Source organism: Poromitra crassiceps, assembly GCF_964638095.1.
Source record: "Poromitra crassiceps genome assembly, chromosome: 12".
NCBI lineage: Eukaryota > Metazoa > Chordata > Actinopteri > Beryciformes > Melamphaidae > Poromitra > Poromitra crassiceps.
Genome location: NC_139632.1, coordinates 45,443,171 through 45,453,170, shown reverse-complemented (window position 1 = coordinate 45,453,170; position 10,000 = coordinate 45,443,171). Strand labels below are relative to the sequence as shown.

The 10,000-nt window shown below is 47.7% G+C and overlaps 1 protein-coding gene across 4 annotated transcripts in view; it reads right to left on the bottom strand.

Annotated features, from left to right (window-relative positions):
- Positions 1-9,958, bottom strand: part of LOC310786576 (transducin-like enhancer protein 1) — a 53,641-nt gene extending 43,683 nt beyond the window's left edge. For all 4 annotated transcript variants that reach the window (XM_083647803.1, XM_083647801.1, XM_083647802.1 and 1 more), the window contains exon 1: positions 9,907-9,958. The gene's annotated coding sequence lies outside the window, so the exon portion shown is untranslated. The remainder of the gene's footprint in view (positions 1-9,906) is intronic.
- Positions 9,959-10,000: the final 42 nt, after the last annotated feature.

Here is a 10,000-nt window from a genome sequence, read left to right as displayed (position 1 = left end):
TATCAATTGTGATTTCAGCATTGATTGAGGACTTGAATTGGCTTTAGAGATAGATAGCCCGTGCAGGTCTAGGCAAACGGCCACCTTCACCTACAAAATCCTACAACAAATATAGAGGCATCAGCGGGGAAAGTAGGCTATATACACAAACAAACATACATATGCACACACATTGCGTGGGAGCTATAGTGACTGCGCCAGTGCAGTGTTGCCAGATACAGCGGATGGTTTCCAGCCCCAAAGATCGATCGTTCAAAAACTGCCAAAATGCACACAAAACCACCCAAGCAAATGCAGGTCTATGGAAACAAGCCACTCTGTAAAACAGCCCAAGCCCATTTCCCCAAATCCCCACCGCACAATGCAACCAATAACAGCCCAAATGGCGGAAAACCACCCAATCTGGCAACATTGGCGTCTCGCCTTTGAAGTGCCGGGGCCGTTTACCCCCCCCCCCCCCCCAGGTATGTGCATGTTCGCTTTACATCTCATTAACTATTAATGAGCTTTTCCTCTCTGCTCCACTACAACACTGGAAAACCTTTGGCTCCTCTCTCTCTCTCTCTCTCTCCCCACTTCAAACTCACACTCTCTCACTCACACACAAACCCACTCACACAAACACACACACAGCAGAGACCCACCCAACTCGACCGTGTAGTCTTTCATCATCTCTCAAGGGCGTGTACAAGAGCAAACACGCACACACGCACACACACACACACACACACACTAAACAAAGCTGGGATCTTGTCGCACAATAGCTGGCCAACCATACCCCTCCCTGCTGCCAGACTCTGGGAATTCACTGTAGGCGCTGCTCTTTCATAACCGTATAAACACGCGTGCACACACACACACGCACACACACACACACACACACGCACACACACACACACAGAGTACAGGGGGAGGTTGTGTCACACAGACAAACCCACGAATAAAATGCACACACATCCATAAACAAACCACAAACCCTCAGCCCTCTCTAAAGCAAATATATAATTTCACCGTTTAGTGAGTGACAGACCGGCAGTAAAACACAGCATCCAGGAATATTCAGACTTTTCTATCCCAGTATAGATGCATGCTAGCCTGATATCAGACTGAATTGTCAAATCGTTACACTCATTTATGTTATTTCTATGAGGGCATCCCCCCAGGGGAATTCCAACCAATCACTAGAGACCAACGTATATTGGATTTTACGTTAGTTACTCCAGTCGGGAGAATGTTAAAAAAAAGCATCTCCCCTTTGAATAAATGCCCTCCAAGCAGTGTGCCGTTCAAATTTCAAAGTAATTGGCACTTTTTAATCAATTTAAAACAGCCTCGATAGCAGGCGGCGGCCATTGTTATTACTCCTCAGCGCAGTCTTGACAACCGCTTGACAACGGCTTAGTCCCGCCCGTTGGGCTGTTTATCGACGCTGATTGGCCATTCGTTGAGTCCTCCTCGGTGCTGATTGGTGAATCGCTGATGCAACCGGAGAAAAGGCATTTGCATATCTTTATGCCAGATCCGAAGAAGCCAAACTCAACTCTGTGGAGTGGGCGGATTCCTACGTCTGGACCCAGACAAGACACACACTAGCCTGCTAAACCAGCCTGTCAAGACACACACTAGCCTGCTAAACCAGCCTGTCAAGACACACACTAGCCTGCTAAACCAGCCTGTCAAGACACACACTAGCCTGCTAAACCAGCCGGTCAAGACACACACTAGCCTGCTAAACCAGCCAGTCAAGACACACACTAGCCTGCTAAACCAGCCTGTCAAGACACACACTAGCCTGCTAAACCAGCCAGTCAAGACACACACTAGCCTGCTAAACCAGCCGGTCAAGACACACACTAGCCTGCTAAACCAGCCTGTCAAGACACACACTAGCCTGCTAAACCAGCCAGTCAAGACACACACTAGCCTGCTAAACCAGCCGGTCAAGACACACACTAGCCTGCTAAACCAGCCTGTCAAGACACACACTAGCCTGCTAAACCAGCCAGTCAAGACACACACTAGCCTGCTAAACCAGCCTGTCAAGACACACACTAGCCTGCTAAACCAGCCGGTCAAGACACACACTAGCCTGCTAAACCAGCCTGTCAAGACACACACTAGCCTGCTAAACCAGCCTGTCAAGACACACACTAGCCTGCTAAACCAGCCTGTCAAGACACACACTAGCCTGCTAAACCAGCCTGTCAAGACACACACTAGCCTGCTAAACCAGCCGGTCAAGACACACACTAGCCTGCTAAACCAGCCTGTCAAGACACACACTAGCCTGCTAAACCACCCGGTCAAGACAGACACTAGCCTGCTAAACCAGCCTGTCAAGACACACACTAGCCTGCTAAACCAGCCTGTCAAGACACACACTAGCCTGCTAAACCATCCGAATCCAAATCCCCCATCTGGTCTTTATGGAAACCAGCCAACAGGTTGACTCCGTCCGTACAGTCCGTAGCATCAAACAATACAGTATGCTTACTTGAAACATGTCCGTTATGTAGAATCAAAGCTAAAAATGTCTGACGGGGGAGAAAGTACCGGTATAGCCTACTCAAATCTCTCCTCTTGCCAAACCAGACTGACTTACGTCAACAACACGTACTGCTCACGTCATTACCGTAAGTGACTGTGAAGTCAGTCTGAGCGCAACACAAAAACATACCGTAATGAAAAAATACCCAGCTGCTATTTGGGACTCAGTGTTTATTTGAAGTTTTACGGTACGCTAAAGTCTACGTGGCATAACACAATGCCACGCACACGCACACACACACACACACACACACACACACACACACACACACACACACACACACAGACCAAGAACGTGTGTGTGTGTGTGTGTGTGTGTGTGTGTGTGTGTGTGTGTGTGTGTGTGTGTGTGTGTGTGCGTGTGCGTGTGGCAACAGTTACTAGACTGCACAGTTTTTGGGCAGAGAGGAGTGGAGGAGCTCTCAAGTGCTGAGTGGCAGCATGTTAGTGCCGAGTGGAGAGCCTATCTTACACTACAGACCACACACACACGCGCGCGCACGCCACGCACTACGCACACACTCGTACGCTCAAACGCGTGCACACACACAGGCATATGGTGGTCATAGCAAAAAGCTGGGAACAGAGTGTGTGTGTGTGTGTGTGTGTGTGTGCGCGCGCACACACACACACACACACACACGCACAAGCGATTGTGTGTAGAGAGAGGGAGAATTACAGTAATGAGAGCTCTGTGTCAGCAGCTCCTCCTGTCTCCCCTCAGTCTGCTGATTACAGCCTGTTTAGATAGCCAACACACACACACACACACACACACAAAAGCAGAATAGGTCCACTCCGATGTCCTTTTGATTAATTAACCCTTTCCTGTCTTGAGCTTCACATAACTTTCTTGTTATCCCTCAACACCAGAAATGCCAAGTCAAAACCAACCAGTGACACAAATATAGATATGCTATCTTCTTTCCTGCCCACACACACACCCACACACACACACACACACGCGCGCACACACACACACGCACACCTGATACCCGCAGCTCATCAGTGCTAATCTGGTTCCTCCGTCTCTTTCCTGCCGTCTAAATCCAACATCTATCAGAATGCAGCCACCTTCTCTGCAGCCAAAACACACAGCTAAGCCCTGCTATTTCCACACCACATCTATCTGTGTCTGTGCCCAGATCATCACCTGAGTGTTACAAGCATGTGCATCGCTCCGAGTGTGTCCGTGTGTGTGTGTCCATGTGTGTGTGTGTGTGTGTGTTGTGTTGTGTCTGTGTGCGTGAGTCCGTGTGTGTTGTGTCTGTGTGCGTGCGTCCGTGTGTGTTGTGTCTGTGTGTGTTGTGTCTGTGTGCGTGCGTGTGTGTGTGTGCGTGCGTCCCTCTGGGTGTACAGGTCATGTTTTCCTTGCAGTGTGATTAGTGTGCGAGCGAGTCTGGTTACATGAGGTGCAGTGTGTGATCAGAGGAGGATCTCTGGCTATAGGACTAAACAAGGCCGCTGCTAATCTTACTCAACACTATCTGTCTGCCAGACTGCTGCCAAACTCGCTTTTTCAGGGTTAGGCCGCGTGCGTGTCCACTTAGCTTCTTTGTCTCGGCTCCAGCGCCCTGTCCTCGTTAAAAGACTAGAGCCCGACCGATATTATATCGGTCCACCGATATTATCGGCCGATATTGGCCGATAACGATATATCGGTATCGCCCGATATGTTGGCCGATATTTTTTTATTTTTTTAAGTTATAGACAGCATGTTGTGTATATTTGATATTTTTTCTTAACTCAAGTTACATTTTATATTTGTTCTATTTTTGCATTTCTAGTTATTATAATTAAATAAATTCACAGTGAAGTTTACCGTTTCCTGATGTCATTTTGGACATTAAAGTATTATTGATAAGCTGTAAAATATCCTGCCTACATTACATATCTCAGGTCATGTCAAGTCCTATCTTTGTCAAGTGTAATATAATGTGTAAATATAATATAAGAATATCGGCCGATATATCGATATCGGAAATGTTTTACTCCCTAATATCGGTATCGGCCTCAAAAATCCAGTATCGGTCGGGCTCTATAAAAGAGTAACGCGAAGCGTGCACAAATGGCGGCCGCTCCCGACGGGCGCTGCCTGGAGCCGGCGTGCCGCCACAAACAGATCAATGTATGGGAAACACTGAGAGCTAACGTTACGTTACGTTATGTTACGTTACGCAGGTGGTTAGTGCTGCTGGGACACTGACAAACACTATGTGGACACGCAGCCTTAGGTTTTAGGAAGCAAAGTGGCATCCGACGGTTTCAGAGCCTTGCACCGTTACGGAAGAGAGTCAACCGGTTTTACTTATTGCATACGAAATCCCTCAGATTTTTTCCCAAATTCCATTTTATTTTTGGCCAAATTCTCAGCCAGCCTCTTCAACATGTTAACCAATTTGTGAGGCGACGTAAGGGTCCCACGCAAGAATCAAATCATACGGCCCTAGTTTTACTGCACCGGTTCCAATGTTAAAGGATAACTTGTGTGTTTGTGCCAGAGGTGGTTTTATGACCTGAAAGTAAAGTAGTAGTGTATATAGCCCACATGAAGTTGACATGTCACATGCATGATTGGCTCCCTGGTGATCGCTAACCTGATGCTGCCAGACAGTTTGTTTTCACATAACCATCTGGGAACGAGTTGCTCAGGAAACCGTTTCAAAGGGCAGGCACTTTCAAAAAATACCTGTGCCAGGCGATTGGATGAACCATCTGTCTATCACGGCCACGGGCTCTATCGTGGGTTTGCCCTTGCTGGCATCACACCTAAAGCCCACCCACAGCTGCCTCATAGGAGCTGATTGGTGCAAACTAAGGGCCTGTGTCCATCTAGCGTCTTTTCATCAGCTCCGGTGTCTTTTTTCAGTTGTTTCCAATGGGAGGAGAGCGTATGCGGGTGCACACAGACGTCTAGAGAAAGTGTGTCTATTTTCACAGCGCTCCGGCATTTTTGTGCGCCCGACTCCCAGCGCTTCCAGCTGAAAATATTTTAACTTTTCAGAAAGACGCTGGTGTCGGATGCTGCTTTTCTGGCAACTTAATCATGCAACAGAGACAGAAAGGCTCAATTGTGGGAGCAGATTGGCTAGACACTTGATATTTATGGTGAGTGTTGAGCTAAATCACTCTGTATGTGTGTATCAGCTATCAAGCTACTACCGCACTGAACTAATGTTAGTTTCAGACTGCTTCCTTGTATAATTGTGCACTGAGATCAGCGCTTCCCAGCGTACTTCCAGCGTTTAACGGTCGGAAAAAGACACGAGATGGACACACGGCCTAAGGACGGGCAATGAATTTTGAATTTTATAATTGTTTTTATTATCAAGATCGACTTTTATTATTGAAAGTCAAAAATCATTTATTTAAGAAAATCAGCCTTGGTAAGCGCTAAATCAGCAGCAGTAATAGCAGACCGACATCTGAAATTAACTTAAATTTACATCAGCAACAATTTTCTCCATTAAATATATACTGTACATATATTGTTGCTGCTTTGTCCCTATGGCGTAGCATTAGCAGAAGCTCAAGCTCACCCGATGATTATATGCAATTACCAGCAAGCCAAACCAGTCATTCCATTTTCAACAGGGTCATACACATTACTGTGGGATTAAAAGATACATCTGACAAACAAGCACACGGGGAAAGGAACCATCTTTTAGCACAGTCGGATAGTTTAAGTACCAATTGTTGCACAACAGTTGTTATGGATAAAGAATTACTAAAGCTGGCATTAAGTTAGAGTTAGTAATCTGCGCTGTCTGTAAAAGGAGTCCCGTCTTCGTGCGTTGAGCAACCTAGGACAGCTCGACAATCCTCCTTGCAAACCATAGGCCTGCTAAAACAACAGTGTTAGCCTCCCAGTGCTAAACAACACAGTGTTAGCCTCCCAGTGCTAAAACAACACAGTGTTAGCCTCCCAGTGCTAAAACAACAGTGTTAGCCTTCCAGTGCTAAACCAACAGTGTTAGCCTCCCAGTGCTAAAACAACAGTGTCTTAGCCTCCCAGTGCTAAAACAACACAGTGTTAGCCTCCCAGTGCTAAAACAACACAGTGTTAGCCTCCCAGTGCTAAAACAACACAGTGTTAGCCTCCCAGTGCTAAAACAACACAGTGTTAGCCTCCCAGTGCTAAAAAACAGTGTTAGCCTCCCAGTGCTAAAACAACAGTGTTAGCCTTCCAGTGCTAAACCAACAGTGTTAGCCTCCCAGTGCTAAAACAACAATGTTTAGCCTCCCAGTGCTAAACCAACAGTGTTAGCCTCCCAGTGCTAAAACATAGTGTTACCCTCCCAGTGCTAAAACAACAGTGTTACCCTCCCAGTGCTAAAACAAACAGTGTTACCCTCCCAGTGCTAAAACAACAGTGTTTAGCCTCCCAGTGCTAAAACAATGGTGTTAGCCTCCCAGTGCTAAAACAAACATAGTGTTACCCTCCCAGTGCTAAAACAACAGTGTTTAGCCTCCCAGTGCTAAAACAACGGTGTTAGCCTTCCAGTGCTAAAACAACATAGTGTTAGACGATATGACAACCTATACTTCGTGTGTTATGATAAAATGACATTTGTTTTAAATGTCTATCTTATGGAGGAATGCGAACTTACAGAGCCCTTAGTGTTTCCTGTCAACCTCAATAACACAGAAGGATGAAGGATGGCTTTAGGAAAGTGGTTTTCTGAGCTACCAGCATCTTTCTGCACTTCATTTTCTCTGGTAAAGACGTTCTAGGAGCACTCCTCTGCCCAGCAGCACGCCTGGTAAAGACGTTCTAGGAGCACTCCTCTGCCCAGCAGCGCGCCTGGCGTTTCAGCGCTCTCTGCGGCTTAGCGTTTCTGAGCGGAGTGCTCTGGGCGCCTCAGGTAGAAAACATTTCTACTTTTGGAGAAGAGCGCTGATCATCAATGTGACTTTTTTCGACCGACCATTCAAAATGGAGGAAGAGGAGGAGATTTCACCAGTTTGGAGCCAGTCAGAAGAGCGGTATGCGCGATAGCGGACTCAAGTAGAGAACGGGTCCAGTCATTTCCCGCGACACTCTCATGGGCGAGGTGTACACACGTTGCTTAATGTTCCAGCGGGCATAATCTAATCATTCGCGCACATTAAAGCAAACTGGCGAAATTATCTTGTGATAATAAGAGCAGTAGCCTATGTCAGCTTCATGTGTGGGTGTGCTGATTTTCCCCTCTCTCCTGCCTGCTCGTCCTCCTCCTTCAGTGACAGCCCGACAGGGACACAGACGAAGCAAATGCACGAAGCGAAATGTGGAAGTATTTTGCTTACGTTGCCGACAGCGAAGGCAAGCCCGGACACATCAAACGAAGCCAGTCTGTAAAAAGTGCTTCAACGCGACGCAGGTGAACGGATAAACAAGCAAACTTATTTCACCATCAAGAGTTTTGCCGACACGTCACTCCCCACCCGCTCTGCAGTGCCGCCCCGCCCCCCAACATACAGGCAAATTCGCTGCTAGATTCCCATATGCGCGAGCCGAAGTGTGAAGGGAAATGTCCGATATTGACTTACAGGTAATTTTCCGGTATGCATGTGGGAAAACGGCTATGTTCACAAGCATACACCCACACACCCAAATACACAACGCATGTACAACTAACAATTCATCAATGACAGAGACAAAGGGATTGGCCGCCTGAATCACAATCAACATTCTAAATTGCCCCTAGCTTACTTCCTGTTACAGTATTTCGTAATACAATAGCTGACAGGAAATAAGCTAGGTTTCAACACTACAGTGATTTTACAACGGCTAACGGTTGGTTCACACCACAAGCATCTCAGAAGCTTCCAGCAGGAGCCTTGCCATTCACACCAGAACCCCTCTGTTCTGCTCCACGGCCAAACGCCTCGCTCTGTTTTGCCCGGCGCTGCCCTGCCCCCCCGCTCACAACTTGCATTGACTTCACGCCTGGCTGCACGCTTGAAAAAAGAGGCCATGATCAGGTCTCACTTGTTAACGAGGACGATGAAATGAAAGTGCCTCCGCGCTGCGTTGCTTCAGCGTAGGATGGGCGTATGGTGTTTTAAGAGGTGTCCACGGCACGCCGCAACCATGGACCCCTCACTGTAAACCACAGCCTCACACACTCCTGTGAAAACAGTCTAGAGGGACACACACTTTTTCATAAAGTTCTCCCACAACTTAAGTCATGTGGACATTCCAAATGTCTCAAATAAATGCCTGTTTTCTAATTTGAAGGCTAAAAGCTGGCCAGCATCGTAGACCTAGACCTAGCCTTCAGCGCTGTCTGTGCTGGGTGTGGGGCTAATCTGAGCTGCTGGGACCATCCAGAGGTATGTCTGAATCAGCCAGGTCTCCTCCGTGCTGTCTGACTGCCAGGTGTTCAGCTTGTGGCAAGCAGGAAGGACAGAGGGATGGGGGCACACACACACACACACACACACACACACACACACACACACACACACACAGCAGTGTCTGTGTGTACTAGGGAGGGACAGGGGGGGGGGGGGGGGGGGGGGTTAGGTGGAGATGGGAAAGGGGGCCATACAATAGAAGTTGAAGGGGGGAGTAGAGGGAGGGAGGGGAGATCCTGGCCGACTGAATCAAAGCAGGGGAGAAAAAGTGTGTGTGTGTGTGTGGAGGAAGGGGGTCCTGTGAAGGTGTGCCAAGAGAACAGAGACAGAGAGAAAGGGTGAGGGAGGGAGAAAGGGCTGGGGCACCACAGCCAGTCCCAGATTCAAAAGCATTCTGGACACATTCCTGCACATCAAGCGTGCCCTACACACACACACACACACACACACACACTGCATAGTAGCCTGCCCTGCACATTCACTTCTACAGTACCAGTGCTAGTGTGTGCATACTGTATAGCAACTGATTTTGAAAAGAATCCATCCATCCATCCGAAAATGCTTCCTCTCTAAGCCAGAATATCCCAGTGCAACATTACAACTATGGATACAAATGTCCAGAAATGGCCCTATTCAGCCTGATGTAAAAGGAGGAGATGGAGAATGCAAGTTTTCAGCCTTTTGTCAAGTCTCTCTCTCTCTCTCTCTCTCTCTCTCTCTCTCTCTCTCTCTCTCTCTCTCTCTCTCTCTCTCTCTCTCTCTCTCTCTCTCTCTCCTCTCTCTCTCTCTCTCTCTCTCTCTCTCTCTCTCTCTCTCTCTCTCTCTGCGATCTCAATGGACTCGTTATAACTGGATTAAAAGAGTGTGAATATGGTGTGTATGAATATGAATATGTGCGTGCGTACTGCGTACATGAGGCAAGGGAGCGAGAGAAAGTCTGAGACGGATCAGTTAAACTGGCTCTGAAGTGGACACCGACACGGCCCCACACCCACACACACACACACACACACACACCTGTGGTACTGGGTTTGAAGGAACTGGAACTCCTCCTTGATGCGGTCCAGAGTTTCTGGGTAGGTTAGTTTCAGTGACTGGGGCGTCCCGGACG